The sequence below is a fragment of the Haematobia irritans genome, chromosome 3 (assembly GCF_050003625.1).
Source record: "Haematobia irritans isolate KBUSLIRL chromosome 3, ASM5000362v1, whole genome shotgun sequence".
NCBI lineage: Eukaryota > Metazoa > Arthropoda > Insecta > Diptera > Muscidae > Haematobia > Haematobia irritans.
Genome location: NC_134399.1, coordinates 28,982,719 through 28,999,055, shown reverse-complemented (window position 1 = coordinate 28,999,055; position 16,337 = coordinate 28,982,719).

Here is a 16,337-nt window from a genome sequence, read left to right as displayed (position 1 = left end):
ATATTTCGATGTGTTACAAATGGAATGACAAAGTTAATATACCCCCATCCTATGATGGAGGGTATAAAAAAGAATTTCAAAACCAAAAACATTTTTTCTTTAGAAAATTATGTCAAAATTTTTTGTTTTGTTCAATATAAATCACAATTTTATTTTTATTTTTTAAAAATTTTTAATTTATTTAGAAAATTTAGTCGTTTCTTCAGATTTTTGTTTCAATATTTTGGAAATTGTGTTTCTATGGACAATTTTATCAAAATTTGGTTTTCGTAGACAATTTTATCAAAATTGGGTTTCTATAGGCAACTTGGTCAAAATTGTGGTTCCATGAAAAATTTGTTTAAAAACAAAACTTTGTCACATCTTGTTTCTATAGATTTTTTCTTTCTTTCTTTAAAACATTTCACCATTTTTTTAAAAATTTGTTTTCTTGTATAAAATTTTGTTTGTTTAATAAATTTTGAAAAAAATTCAATGTTTAACAAGAAATAAAGTTTTTCAAAAACGAAAAAAGAGTTTATACAGAAATATACTTTTGACAAAACTTTCCATAATAACAAAATTTCCTATAGAATCAAAATTTTGACTAAATATTTTATGTAAGTAAAATTTTAACAAAATTTTATACAGAAATAAAATTATGACAAAATGTTCTATGAAAAATAATTGACAAAATTTTCAACAGAAACTAAATTTTGGCAAAAATCTTCTGCAAAACTAAAAATTTTACAAAATTTTTTATAAAAGACAACTTTGACAAAAGTTTCTATAAAGAAATTTGACAAACTTTTGTATTAAAAAAATTGTTTACGAACTTTATAAAAAAATTAAAAAAAACTTTGTTTCTATACAAAAGTTTGCCAAAGTGTTGTCTTTGTAGAAAATTATGAAAAATTTTGGTTTTGCAATCTCTATTATTGAATATAAATATATGTCTAAAATTTTTCAAAATTTTGATCTATGAATAATAAAAGGTATAAAAGTCCATTGTTAAGTCAAATCGTCTAACTTAGGTATAGAAAAAATTATCCTCTTTTAGAAAGTACAATAATTTATATCGTTCTCTGCGGTAAAATACTCGCCGTCTGTTTTTTTTATATGTTGACGACTATATTTTTTCTGTGTAATATTTAAAATGTTATCAATCCTTTATTTCGTTAGAAAATGTTGTCTAAATTCTCCAAATATATTTCAGTTATCAACAAAGTTAGTAATCAATCAATTTCTAACATCATTTTTATTAATAGAATCCCAAAAACATAGTATGATTTTAAAAATTCTCAATAAAGGATAAGAATTCGAAAAATGTCTGCAAAAATATGTTTTAGGTTTAACTATCATTATATAATAAAACAAAATCCAAAAATTTGGGTGCTACAGGATTTGAACCTGGACCTCAGGACCCCCACTTCACAGCGCTACATGCTGAGCTACGTAAGCGCTGATGGCTCTTTGACATTACCACTTACAATACATATGCTATATTTGCACCAATTAACATAACAAACAGAAAAACAAATCATTTACAAATGGCGGGAATTTCGCAAAACTAGTATCTCATTCCAGTGTTACCAAGTGAAATATATATAGTATTAAGTTACCTTATCGCTGTCGGCAAAATGAAGAGTTTTTCGAATTCATTTGTTCAATATATATCGTTAAACAGATCTAAATGCCGCATTATAATCATATTAAAAGAAAAGACCAGAACGACTAGGAAAAGTATCAGGGAAAATTTATATTTTTTTCAAAATTTAATTTCTGCAGAAAATTTTGTCAAAATTTTATTTTTTTAGAAAACTGTCAAATTTTTTTTTCTTCAGAAAATTTTTTCAAAACTTTATTTCTTTGAAAAAATTTTCAAAATTTTATTTCATTGAAAAACTTTTCAAAATTTTATTACTTCAGAAAATTTTGTTAACATTTTATTTCTTTAGAAAATTTTGTTAAAACTTTATTTCTTAAGTACATTTTAGGAAAAATTAATGTTGTTAATGTAGAAAGTTTCTATAAAAACAAAACTTCTATCAAATTAAAATTTGTTATGAAAAACAATTATAGAAATAACATTTAAAAACAAAAACAAACCTGTAAAGAAAAAGTTTGTAGAACAAAATGTTCACAAAATTTTCTGTAGAAATAAAGTTTTTAATAACAATTTCTGTAGAAATAATTTTTTTACACGAAAATTTGGTAACAGGAATTTCTTTAGAAACAAACTATTAACAAAATTATTTATAGAAATAACATTTTTAACAAGAATTTCTGCTACAAAAGATTTTGAAAAAAAAAATCTGTAGAAGGACAAATTTGAAAAGTTTCAGTAGAAGCAAATTTTCCGATAGAAATAACTATTTCAACAAGAATTTTCACAAGGCTTAGACAAAATTTTCAAAGAACATTTTTAAAACAATTTAATATAGAAAGACATATATTGTTTAAGAAGAAATTTTATGGAAACACAATTTGAAAATAAAATTTTCTTTAGAAAATATATAACAAAATGTTCTTTGGAAAATTATAATGAGGTTAAATTTCTAAAAATGTCTACAAGAAAACAACAAAAGTTAGTGAAAAAATCACAAAATTTTCTAAAGACGAAAACAAATTTCTATAAAAATTTTGACGTACATGGAGGAAAAATTTTATAAAAAAAATATTTTAAAACAATCATTTCTTAAAAAATTGGTAAAATGTTATAAAGAAAGAAATTTCGACAAAAAAATGAACTAAAGAAGCAAAAATCTCTAGAAACAAGATATGATAAAGTTTGTTTTTTCTTTTTCTTAACAAATTTTTATCATATTTTCTATGGAACCACAATTTTGACCAAGTTGCCTATAGAAATTTTCTTAAAATTGTCCATAGAAACACAATTTTTAAAATATTTTATAAGATAAAAATCTAAAAAATGATAAAATTTTCTAAATAATTTAAATTTTTTTAAAACATAAAAATAAAATTGTCATAAAATGTACTTAAGGAATATAATTTTAACAACATTTTCTAAATAATAAATATTATAACAAAACTTTCAATATAAATTAAATTTTAAACAAATTCTAAAAAATAAAATTTTGGAAAAAATTTAAAAAGAAATCAGAAATCAAATTTTGACAAAATTTTCTATATACATTTTGTCAAAATTTGATTTCTTTTAAAATTTTTTTTCCAAAATGTTATTTTTTAGAAATTGTTTAAAATTTTAATTATATGGAAAATTAAAAACATTAAATTGTTCATAAAATGTAATTAAGAAATAAAGTTTTAACCAAATTTTCTATACAAATAAATTGTTGACATAATTTTCTAAAGAAATAAAATTTTGATGTTTTTTTAAAGAAATAAAGTTTTGACAAAATTTTCTGAAGCAATAAAATTTTAACAAAGTTTTCTAAAAAAAAAAAAGAAAATTTGACAAATTTTTATTTAATTTTTTTTTTAATAAAGTGTCGTTGATACTTTTTCTAGAAGTTCTGCTCTTTTCGTTTTTTTCAAATCTGATTATAATGAATATGAATATGAATACATATTATTCACATTCTAAAAACTCTTAATTTTACAGACAGTGATAAGGTAACTTAATACTATATATATATTTGTACATGGTAACACTAAAATGAAATACTAGCTTTGCGAAATTCCCGCCATTTGTAAATGATTTGATTTTCTGTTTATTAAGTTAAATGGTGCAATAGCATATGTATTGTAAGTGCTAATATCAAGGAGCCAACAGCCCTTACGTAGCACGGTATGTAGTGCGGTGGAATGGGAGCCCTGAAGTCTAAGTTCAAATCCTGTTGCACTCAGGTTTTTTGGATTTTGTTTTATTATATATAAGGTAACATCTGATAGTTAAAACTAAAACATTTTTTGCAGACATTTTTCGAATTTTTATCCTTCATTGGGAATTTTTAAAATCATACGATATTTTTGGGATTCTATTAATAAAAATGATGTTAGAAATTGATTGATTACTAATTTTGCTGATAAATGAAATATATTTGGAGAACTTAGATAAAGGAATTGGGAAATTTACACGGACAAAAAAGACTGTTTTTCATATGTTTGGGTTTAAAAATTATATGGTTTTGAGTTCCAAACATATAATTTTTTACATTTTTACATATGTGAAAAATATAATAAATTGTATCAAGATGCCCTTTGGAGATAATATTATTTGTAGTAAATTCCCTCTGCAATGTAAATTTTAATACAATGTTTGGGATACAAAATGTTTGTAAATATAATATGCTTGGATGCAAACATATATTAAATAAAAATACCCTAAAAACATATATGTGTTTAGAAATACAGATCTAGAGAGTATATTGCAAGTAAAAGAATGGAAGTAACCAATTGGCGCATTAAAAAATATAAACACAAAAAAATGCATCACAACTTTTTCTACCAGTGTATACCTAAGGTGAAACATAATATGTTAGAAGAATACAAACAATATTTTGTTTGGACCAATCCTTATAATCGCTACAATGTGTGGAAATAGTAATAAATTGTATCAAGATGCCCTCTGGAGATAATATTATTTGTAGTAAATGCCCTCTGTAATGTAATTGAATGAAACTCTAAAATAGTGAAGACAAAAACCAGTGAAAACGAAGTATGCGCGGCAACACTATTATGTATTATATATATCGTATAATTTGAGTACACGTCCTTGAAATATGCGATAAAATGACACAGTCCTTGAAATATGCGATAGAAAGGAAAAACGTTATATATAACGATCCTTACATGGGAATTGAAAAAAATAAGTATATATAGTACGAGAAAGTAGAATATAACAATTTACTGTAAAGTAAAGTACAAAAAAACACTGTCCCCAAACTATACGTTATACATATATATATATATATATATATATATATATATATATATATATATATATATATATATATATATATATATATATATATATATATATATATATATATATATATATATATATATATATATATATATATATATATATATATATATATATATATATATATATATATATATATATATATATATATATATATATATATATATATATATATATATATATATATATATATATATATATATATATATATATATATATATATATATATATATATATATATATATATATATATATATATATATATATATATATATATATATATATATATATTTATATATATATATATATATATATATATATATATATATATATATATATATATATATATATATATATATATATATATATATTATATATATATATATATATATATATATATATATATATATATATATATATATATATATATACTCCCTGTGCAAAATTTTAACTAAATCGGAGTTAAAAATTGGCCTCGGTGGTCATATGAGTGTAAATCGGGCGAACGATATATATGGGAGCTATATCTAAATCTGAACCGATTTCAATGAAATTTGGCGCACTTGACTACACTACTAATTGTACTCCTAGTGCAAAATTTCAATCAAATTGGGGTAAAACTCTGGCTTCTGGGACCGTATTAGTCCATATCGCGCGAAAGATATATATGGGAGCTTTATCTACATCTGAACCGATTTCAATCAAATTTTGCACACTTAACTGCACTACTAATTGTACTCCTAGTGCAAAATTTCAAAGAAATTGGGCCAGAACTCTGGCTTCTAGGACCATATTAGTCCATATCGGGCGAAAAATATATATGTGAGATATATCTAAATCTGAATCGATTTCAACCAAATTTGGCACGCATAGCTACAATGCTAAATCTACTCCCTGTGCAAAATTTCAACATAATTGGGCTAAAACTCTGGCTTTTAGGACCATATTAGTCCATATCGGGCGAAAGATATATATGGGAGCTATATCTAAATCTGAACCGATTTCAATCAAATTTTGCACACTTGACTATACGACACACTTGACTATACGTTTGTACAAAATTTCAAGCAAATCGGTATAAAACTCTGGATGCTGGGTCCATATTAGTGCATATCGGGCGAAAGATATATATGGGAGCTATATCGAAATCTGAACCGATTTCTTCCAAAATCAATATGGTTCTATTCTGACCCAAATTTGGAACATGTGCCAAATTTGAAGGCGATGGGACTTAAATTGCGACCTAGACTTTGATCACAAAAATGTGTTCACAGACAGCCGGACGGACGGACAGACGGACATGATTATATCGACTCAGGAGCCCACCCTGAGCATTTTTGCCAAAGACACCATGTGTCTATCTCGTCTCCTTCTGGGTGTTACAAACATATGCACTAACTTATAATACCCTGTTCCACAGTGTGGCGCAGGGTATAATAAAATTTCGACAAAATTTTATTAGAAATACAAATTTGACAAAATGTTCTCTAGAAATAAGATTTTTCAAAAAAAATTTTTTTGAGAGAATTTTCTATAGAAATAAAAAGTTGATAAAATTTCTATAGAAATAAAATTGTGACAACATTTTCTATAGAAATAAAATTTGAAAAAATTTTCTTAAAAACAAAATCTTCTGTTTAACAAAATTGTCTAGATAAATCAAATATTGACAAAATTTTCTATAGAAAAAAAATTTAACAAAATTTCTATAGAAAAAAATTTTAACAAAATTTTGTTATTGTTTTTGTTGTTTTCGTTCAGTCGTTTTGTTTTTAAATGCATATATCATCTGTGATGCGCATTTAGACTGATTGTCTGTACGAAGTACACATAGTGTACCGTAGTACATGTAATGATAATAAATAATGCCATTACACACAAAAAAAAATTTTTCTGATTCAATCACCAAATTAATTGATCCAATTAATTTTTTAATTGAAATGTCTTCAATCACGAAAATGATAGTATCAATCACAGTTTTAATTGGACATAGAAAAAATTCTTGATTAAAAAATTAATCGATTTTTTCAGCAAATTTCAATTAATTTTTTAATTGATTCAATTAAAAATTTAATTGATGTTGATTGCAAAACTCAATTAATTTATTAATTAAAAAAGGTAACTATTTTTAATTACTTTCTGAATTGGCTTAGAGTTTTTATTTGAATTAACAAATGATTGTTTGAAATACATTTTTAATTAAAAATTTAAAAAAAATCAGCACTTTTTTTACCCCTTTCACTACCGATGTCCGCTTTGAAGGACATTCGAAAAAGACACCAAATTCTATTTTTCCACTTAGTTTTGATTTATTTCTCGATGTTATTTTAAAGTAGAGGCTTTAATCTAAATAACCTATAAATATTTTCTATATTGGTGAGGTCCAAAATACATTTTTGTAAACTACTTTAGAAATAAACGAAAATTACGAAAATTTGAGACAATTTTTCTACTGTATGTTTCTAGTAAATGGACATTCATACGAAAACTATGGCTGACACTTTTTCGGGTTCTTTTTTGTATTTTTGCTCACACTTTGAAGGACATTATAGGCCAAATAGCGCTTATTTTCGTAAGGCCACTTGGTCACAATTCAAGAATCAAACTTTCAAAACAAGCTCATATAGCTCTTGAAGTATTTGAAGTAGGTTTTCAAAATGGCAATTTTTGTTCTACATGCTGGTAGTACAAGTAAAAACAGAAGAAAAATTAAAGTTTTTAACATTAGGTTTATTTCGGTAGTGAAAGGGTTAACAGAATTAGTCTTCCGAATTTGATTAAAAAGTTAATTGTATCAATTAATTTTTTAATTAAAAATTTAAAAATTTTCAATCATTGACTTAATTAACTTAATGTTTCTATCATGATTAAAAAGTTAATTGTATCAATTAATTTATTAATTGAAAAAATTTTCAACTTCAATTAACTTTTTAATTGGAAATATTTTGGTGATATTTTTTTCTGTGTATATCATTAAATGCGCATCACAGATGATATATGCATTTAAAAATAAAATTTCGACAAAATTTATATATAAATAAAATGTTCACAAAATTTTATGAGAAATACAAATTTGACAAAATTTTCTGTAGAAAAAAGATTTTTGAAAAAAAATTGTTTTAGAGAATTTTCTATAGAAATACAATTTTGACAAAATTTTCTATAGAAATAAAACTTTGACAAAATTTTCTATAGATATAAAATTTTGACAAAATTTTATATAGAAATAAAATTTTGACAAAATTTTATATAGAAATAAAATTTTGACAAAATTTTCTATAGAAATAAAATTTTGACAAAATTTTCTATAGAAATAAAATTTTGACAAAATTTTCTATAGAAATAAAATTTTGACAAAATTTTCTATAGAAATAAAATTTTGACAAAATTTTATATAGAAATAAAATTTTGACAAAATTTTATATAGAAATAAAATTTTGACAAAATTTTATATAGAAATAAAATTTTGACAAAATTTTATATAGAAATAAAATTTTGACAAAATTTTATATAGAAATAAAATTTTGACAAAATTTTCTATAGAAATAAAATTTTGACAAAATTTTCTATAGAAATAAAATTTTGACAAAATTTTCTATAGAAATAAAATTTTGAGAAAATTTCTACAGAAATAAAATTTTGACAAAATTTTTTAAAGAAATAAAATATTGATAAAATTTTCTATAGAAGTTAAATTTTGACAAGATTTTCTATATAAATAAAATGTTGACAAAATCTATATAAATAATAATAAATAAAATTTATTTCATTGTCAAAATTTTATTTCTATGAAAAATTTTGTCAAAATTTTATTTCTATGGAAAATTTTGTCAACATTTTATTTCTATAGAAAATTTGGCCAAAATTTTATTCTCTTGAAATTTTTCTCAAAATTTTATTTGTATAGAAATTTTTTTCAAAATTTTATTTCTATAGAAAATTTTCTCAAAGTTTTATTTCTATAGAAGGTTAGGTTAAAAGGGCCTGAAATATCGGGCTGCCACTATACCTAACCTATTTTTATTATCTAAAAAAATAAAATTTTGAGAACATTCAGTCCATTGTGATACCACTGAGGTGAACTTCTCTCTTACCACTGAGTGCTGTCCGATTCTATGTTAAGCTCCACGACAAAGTACCACCGAACTGTGGAATGAAAACATTTGTTACTACAAAGTAGGTTTGAAATCCTATTTTCTTTACGTTTCGTGAAGTCGGCAGAGAACTGAACTGGGCGACGCCGTCGCAAACTGTATGATATTTGAGAGAAGCGCATGATATTAGAGAAATTTTCCTTACGACGCACAGTGTGTCCTTCCCATACATTCGACGGCCAAAAATAGAAGGAGTTGTACGAGAGTAATGAAATTTGGCACGAGTTCCTAATATAATAGAATTAAGAAAATTTCAAAGTATCGACAAAATCGGTTCAGATTTAGATATAGCTCCCATATATATCTTTCGTCCGATATGCACTTATACGGCCCTAGAAGCCAGAGTTTTACCCCAATTTGGTTGAAATTTTGCACTAGGAGTACAATTAGTAGCATAGTCTAGTGTGCCAAATTTTATTGAAATCGGTTCAGATTTAGATATTGCTCCCGTATATATCTTTCCCATACAAATAATATTTCAAAAATGCCATATCTTCTGTAAATTTATAACTAGAATGTTTATTTTTCGCAAAAATGCATACAGCATCTATTAAATGCTGTTTTGAAAATATGAAGAAAATCAGCCCACTGTAACACCCGTCCCCCGTACAACCCCCATACAAAAATTGTACAGTTCACTCTATTTAATTTATTAACAACATTTTCACATCTTCGTGATAATCTAATTTTTTAAGCTTCAATTTCGTTCTTAATGAATTGATGTATGGGTCGGAGGATATCAACAAATGATGCATTACGTCTTCGTTAGTAGAACAGCGCCCAGTCTTGCGCGAGTTATATAGCCTATAACGTTTATAGTCTTTATTCCTCGCTTCCTGCTTCATTATGGTATGTAAAAATTTATTTAAAAAAAAAAAATAACTGATATATATAGCGTTATATTTTCTAATTTTGCAAAAATAAAATGCACATCAACATAGGTTCTATTTTTAGAATGGCTGCAAGAACTGCTACAATTTTAAAAGATTCTACACATTGCGTGTAATAATAAGTGACGTTATTATTCATTCAATCCCAACGTCTTTAATAGCTCAGTGGATAGAGTTGGCGGCTGGTGTGCGAACATCTGGAGTTCGAGCCCAACTCATGCTCAAGTTTTCATTATGGTATGTAAAAATTTATTTAAAAAAAAAATAATAACTGATATGATTTTAATTTCAGTGTACGAGCACTTTATACACAATTATCTTACAAATATACTATTTATAGTAATAGACATGCACACAGGCAAAACAACAACAAGCTGTAACGAAAGAAAGAGTGCGCAGTTGTTGATGCACTCGTAAAATAACGCATAACTCATATTTTTTACTGTAATTTTTTGGTTTTCCATTGTTTTTTTGGCCGCGGGCAAATATGTGCACAATTTTTTTTTTTTTTTTTTGAATCTGTTAGCTGAGACCCTCAGCTTTAATTTGGTATAGGACTCCATGTTTCGCACTGCTTCGCACACAACTAAAAGTTTAACGGAAAATCATAAATGTTTATTTTTTTGGCCCAAAATAAAAAAAAAAATAATTTGTTGTTTTTTTTTAAATTTTTATTTTTTTTAACTTACATAATGCTTGATGCCTATTTAAAGTGAAAAAAATTTCTATAAGGTACACCCGGTGTATAGTTTATAAGTAACAATGTTTTAAATATGACATAGAAAACTAACCTATTTGAGACTTGTTCACATATGTCAACTTTGCGCTGCTCGGGACAGAAAACCAATGGAGATATTTGCATAAAATTTTACACACATGACCTTTGTAATATAGTTTAACCAACTGTGCAAAAATCATCAAAATCGGAGAGCAGGTCCAAAATGATTTATTGCCGCAGCGGACACAGTGTGCGTCGCACACTGTGTCTTTTAAAATTGTAGCAGTTCTTGCAGTCATTCTAAAAATAGAACCTATGTTGATGTGCATTTTATTTTTGCAAAATTAGAAAATATAACGCTATATATATCAGTTATTATTTTTTTAAATAAATTTTTACATACCATAATGAAGCAGGAAGCGAGGAATAAAGACTATAAACGTTATAGGCTATATAACTCGCGCAAGACTGGGCGCTGTTCTACTAACGAAGACGTAATGCATCATTTGTTGATATCCTCCGACCCATACATCAATTCATTAAGAACGAAATTGAAGCTTAAAAAATTAGATTATCACGAAGATGTGAAAATGTTGTTAATAAATTAAATAGAGTGAACTGTACAATTTTTGTATGGGGGTTGTACGGGGGACGGGTGTTACAGTGGGCTGATTTTCTTCATATTTTCAAAACAGCATTTAATAGATGCTGTATGCATTTTTGCGAAAAATAAACATTCTAGTTATAAATTTACAGAAGATATGGCATTTTTGAAATATTATTTGTATGGGAAAGATATATACGGGAGCAATATCTAAATCTGAACCGATTTCAATAAAATTTGGCACACTAGACTATGCTACTCATTGTACTCCTAGTGCAAAATTTCAACCAAATTGGGGTAAAACTCTGGCTTCTAGGGCCGTATAAGTTCATATCGGACGAAAGATATATATGGGAGCTATATCTAAATCTGAACCGATTTCAATAAAATTTGGCACACTAGACTATACGACTAAGTGTTACGTTTATACAAAATTTCAAGCAAATCGGTATAAAACTCTGGATGCTGGGTCCATATTAGTGCATATCGGGCGAAAGATATATATGGGAGCTATATCGAAATCTGAACCGATTTCTTCCAAAATCAATAGGGTTCTATTCTGACCCAAATTAGGAACATGTGCCAAATTTGAAGGCGATGGGACTTAAATTGCGACCTAGACTTTGATCACAAAAATGTGTTCACAGACAGACGGACGGACGGACAGACGGACATGATTATATCGACTCAGGGACCCACCCTTAGCATTATTGCCAAAGACACCATGTGTCTATCTCGTCTCCTTCTGGGTGTTACAAACATATGCACTAACTTATAATACCCTGTTCCACAGTGTGGCGCAGGGTATAATAAAATTTCGACAACATTTTATTAGAAATACAAATTTGACAAAATGTTCTCTAGAAATAAGATTTTTCAAAAAAAAATTTTTTTGAGAGAATTTTCTATAGAAATAAAAATTTGATAAAATTTCTATAGAAATAAAATTTTGACAACATTTTCTATAGAAATAAAATTTGAAAAAATTTTCTTAAAAACAAAATCTTCTGTTTAACAAAATTGTCTAGATAAATCAAATATTGACAAAATTTTCTATAGAAAAGAAATTTAACAAAATTTCTATAGAAAAAAATTTTAACAAAATTTCTATAGAAAAAAAATTTAACAAAATTTCTATATAAATAAAATTTCCATTGTTTTTGTTGTTTTCGTTCAGTCGTTTTGTTTTTAAATGCATATATCATCTGTGATGCGCATTTAGACTGATTGTCTGTACGAAGTACACATAGTGTACCGTAGTACATGTAATGATAATAAATAATGCCATTATATCATTAAATGCGCATCACAGATGATATATGCATTTAAAAATAAAATTTCGACAAAATTTATATATAAATAAAATGTTCACAAAATTTTATTAGAAATACAAATTTGACAAAATTTTCTGTAGAAAAAAGATTTTTGAAAAAAAATTTGTTTTAGAGAATTTTCTATAGAAATACAATTTTGACAAAATTTTCTATAGTAATAAAACTTTGACAAAATTTTCTATAGAAATAAAATTTTGACAAAATTTTATATAGAAATAAAATTTTGACAAAATTTTATATAGAAATAAAATTTTGACAAAATTTTCTATAGAAATAAAATTTTGACAAAATTTTATATAGAAATAAAATTTTGACAAAATTTTATATAGAAATACAATTTTGACAAAATTTTATATAGAAATAAAATTTTGACAAAATTTTATATAGAAATAAAATGTTGACAAAATTTTCTATAGAAATAAAATTTTGAGAAAATTTCTACAGAAATAAAATTTTGACAAAATTTTTTTAAAGAAATAAAATATTGATAAAATTTTCTATAGAAGTAAAATTTTGACAAAATTTTCTATAGAAATAAAATGTTGACAAAATCTATATAAATAAAATAAATGTAAATAAAATTTATTTCATTGTCAAAATTTTATTTCTATGAAAAATTTTGTCAAAATTTTATTTCTATGGAAAATTTTGTCAACATTTTATTTCTATAGAAAATTTGGCCAAAATTTTATTCTATTGAAATTTTTCTCAAAATTTTATTTGTATAGAAATTTTTTTCAAAATTTTATTTCTATAGAAAATTTTCTCAAAGTTTTATTTCTATAGAAGGTTAGGTTAAAAGGGCCTGAAATATCGGGCTGCCACTATACCTAACCTATTTTTATTATCTAAAAAAATAAAATTTTGAGAACATTCAGTCCATTGTGATACCACTGAGGTGAACTTCTCTCTTACCACTGAGTGCTGTCCGATTCTATGTTAAGCTCCACGACAAAGTACCACCGAACTGTGGAATGAAAACATTTGTTACTACAAAGTAGGTTTGAAATCCTATTTTCTTTACGTTTCGTGAAGTCGGCAGAGAACTGAACTGGGCGACGCCGTCGCAAACTGTATGATATTTGAGAGAAGCGCATGATATTAGAGAAATTTTCCTTACGACGCAGTTTCGCTTTACACACGCAGAGAAGGAATATGATCACCTCAACCATGTTTCAAGAGCGAAATGTTATTTTTGGATGGTGACCATGTAACATGTTTATGGCAAAAATGTTCTTTTCTCGCCAAAAATAATATGCTTGCCGAAATCAGACACATAATCTCCGAGAAAATAACATGGTTGCGACAAACATGTTACATGGTCACCATTCAAGAATAACATTTTGCTCTTGAAACATGGTTGAGGTGATCATATTCCTTCTCTGGGTGCAGTTTCGTCCTCTTGTCTTTTTATTTTCTCTGATAACAAAGATAATTGAGAATAACAAGATTAAGCCTTGTGCTCTTATAAAGAGAAAACAAATGTCAAGGTGTAGAGGGCTATGAGAAAAAAATTGTTTTATTTGTCAATTTTTTCCAAGGCAGCTCTGCCCAGGAATAAATTAAAACAGCAATATTCACATAAAACCATAATAAATATTCGCTTTAACATACACATGCGTTTGATTTTAATTTTCTATAATCGTTTTGGTATTGCTTTTAGGGGTTTTAATTCCGAAATATATGAAAAACACAAATGTTTTGATACTTTCCGGCGCAAACGGCAGTACATTTGAGAGACACGTCAACGCAAACTTCAAGATATTTTGTTGGCAGAGTCCTCTGGTGCTTCAGTTTTGCAATGACAAGACTGCGTCTTCTTCTAATTTGTCTATGCTGATAAGAGAAATTATGGTGCCATATTTTATTTTAATTGGTTTGAATCTCCGATGAGACATTAGTTTTAAAACAATCTGGCAATACCACACTATAAGAATTCATAGAATATCTAAGGAAGAGGTATTTATGACGAGAGTATAAATGAAAGTTGTAGATGGCAGTAATGGGGTTTGCACCAAATGTGTTTACAAATCGATGTCACAACTTCATATTTTGTAAAATAAACATTATAGATTAGAAAAATAATTTCGAAATAATTAAAAATTTGTTTTAAAAGTTCTGAAGCCAATAAAAATAAAAAACATGTAACTATTTTGATGACAAATTAAATAAAAAATACGCTATTATTTTAAATATATTATCTGTAATTTCTTTTTCGTAAGGTTCTTGACTTAGCTAACAACAATCAATTGTGCCAACTAAACACAGCTTGTTTGAAAATCTTGCGGCAAATATATTTTGTTAGTAGATGGCGCTAAGGTTAAAAAGATAAATGGCATTTTGTGTGTTATAATTATAATTTTCGAGATAGACACATGGTGCCTTTGGCAAAAATGCTCAGGGTGGGCTCCTGAGTCGATATAGCCATGTCCGTCTGTCCGTGAACACATTTTTGTAATCAAAGTCTATGTCAAATTTGGCACAAGTATGTGTTTTGGCTCAGAATTGATACCTATTGATTTTGGCAGAAATCGGTTTAGATTTAGATATAGCTCCCATATATATCGTTCGCCCGATATGGACTAATACGGTCCCAGAAGCCAGAGTTTTACCCCAATTTGGTTGAAATTTTGCACTACGAGTTCAATTAGCAGTGTAGTCTAGTGTGCCAAATTTTATTGAAATCGGTTCAGATTTAGATATAGCTCCCATATATATGTTTTTCTGATTTCGACAAAAATGGACATTTTCCTTGTAAAATCGACACAGCTTAGTCGAAAAATTGTAAAAATGACTCTAATTTTCCTAAACTTCTAATACATATATATATCGAGCGATAAATCATAAATAAACTTTTTCGAAGTTTCCTTAAAATTGCTTCAGATTTAAACGTTTCCAATATTATTTTACTAACATTGTGTTCCACCCTAGTGCATTAGCCGACTTAAATTTTGAGTCTATAGATTTTGTAGAAGTCTATCAAATTCTGTCCAGATCGAGTGATATTTAAATTTATGTATTTGGGTCAAACCTTTATATATAGCCCCCAACACATTTGACGGATGTGATATGGTATCGAAAATTTAGATCTACAAAGTGGTGCAGGGTATAATATAGTCAGCCCCGCCCGACTTTAGACTTTCCTTACTTGTTTTATAATATTAAATTGAGCCGACGGGCTTTTTGGGCAGCAAATAAATCACTGACTTCTTCAGTCGGCACATTTATTCGGCGATGAACCGACATTAATGCCAATCCATTGAGTCTACTCTCGCTAGTCGAATTTCTAAGATACGTCTTTAATCTCTCCATTGTTGAAAATGAACGTTCGGATGAGCACGTAGTAACTGCAGGGATGGAAAATGCAGTACTATAGTACCTTTTTCAATACTTTTTCACCCCGGTCAGTACCGTAGTACCCCCGCCAATGATTTAGTACCTTTTGTGTAGACATTTTTGAGTCGATATCAGAGTTATGGTACAATAGCTTTGACAAAATATTTTAATATTTTGAGAAAGTCTTTATCAACCTTATTTGCTAATAGTCTTTTACAAATATGGCAAACCAGACATGTTCATGTGGGAAGAAAGTCTTGATTTTGTAAAAGACATAGTCAAAAACAGGATTTTATTGAACTTCAAGAATGTTTTTGTCGAAAAAAGAATGCGATTCTATACTGTCGATTTTTATTTCGGTAGAAAATGTGGTCAAAATTTTATTTCTACACGCTCACAAAAAATCGCTTCTG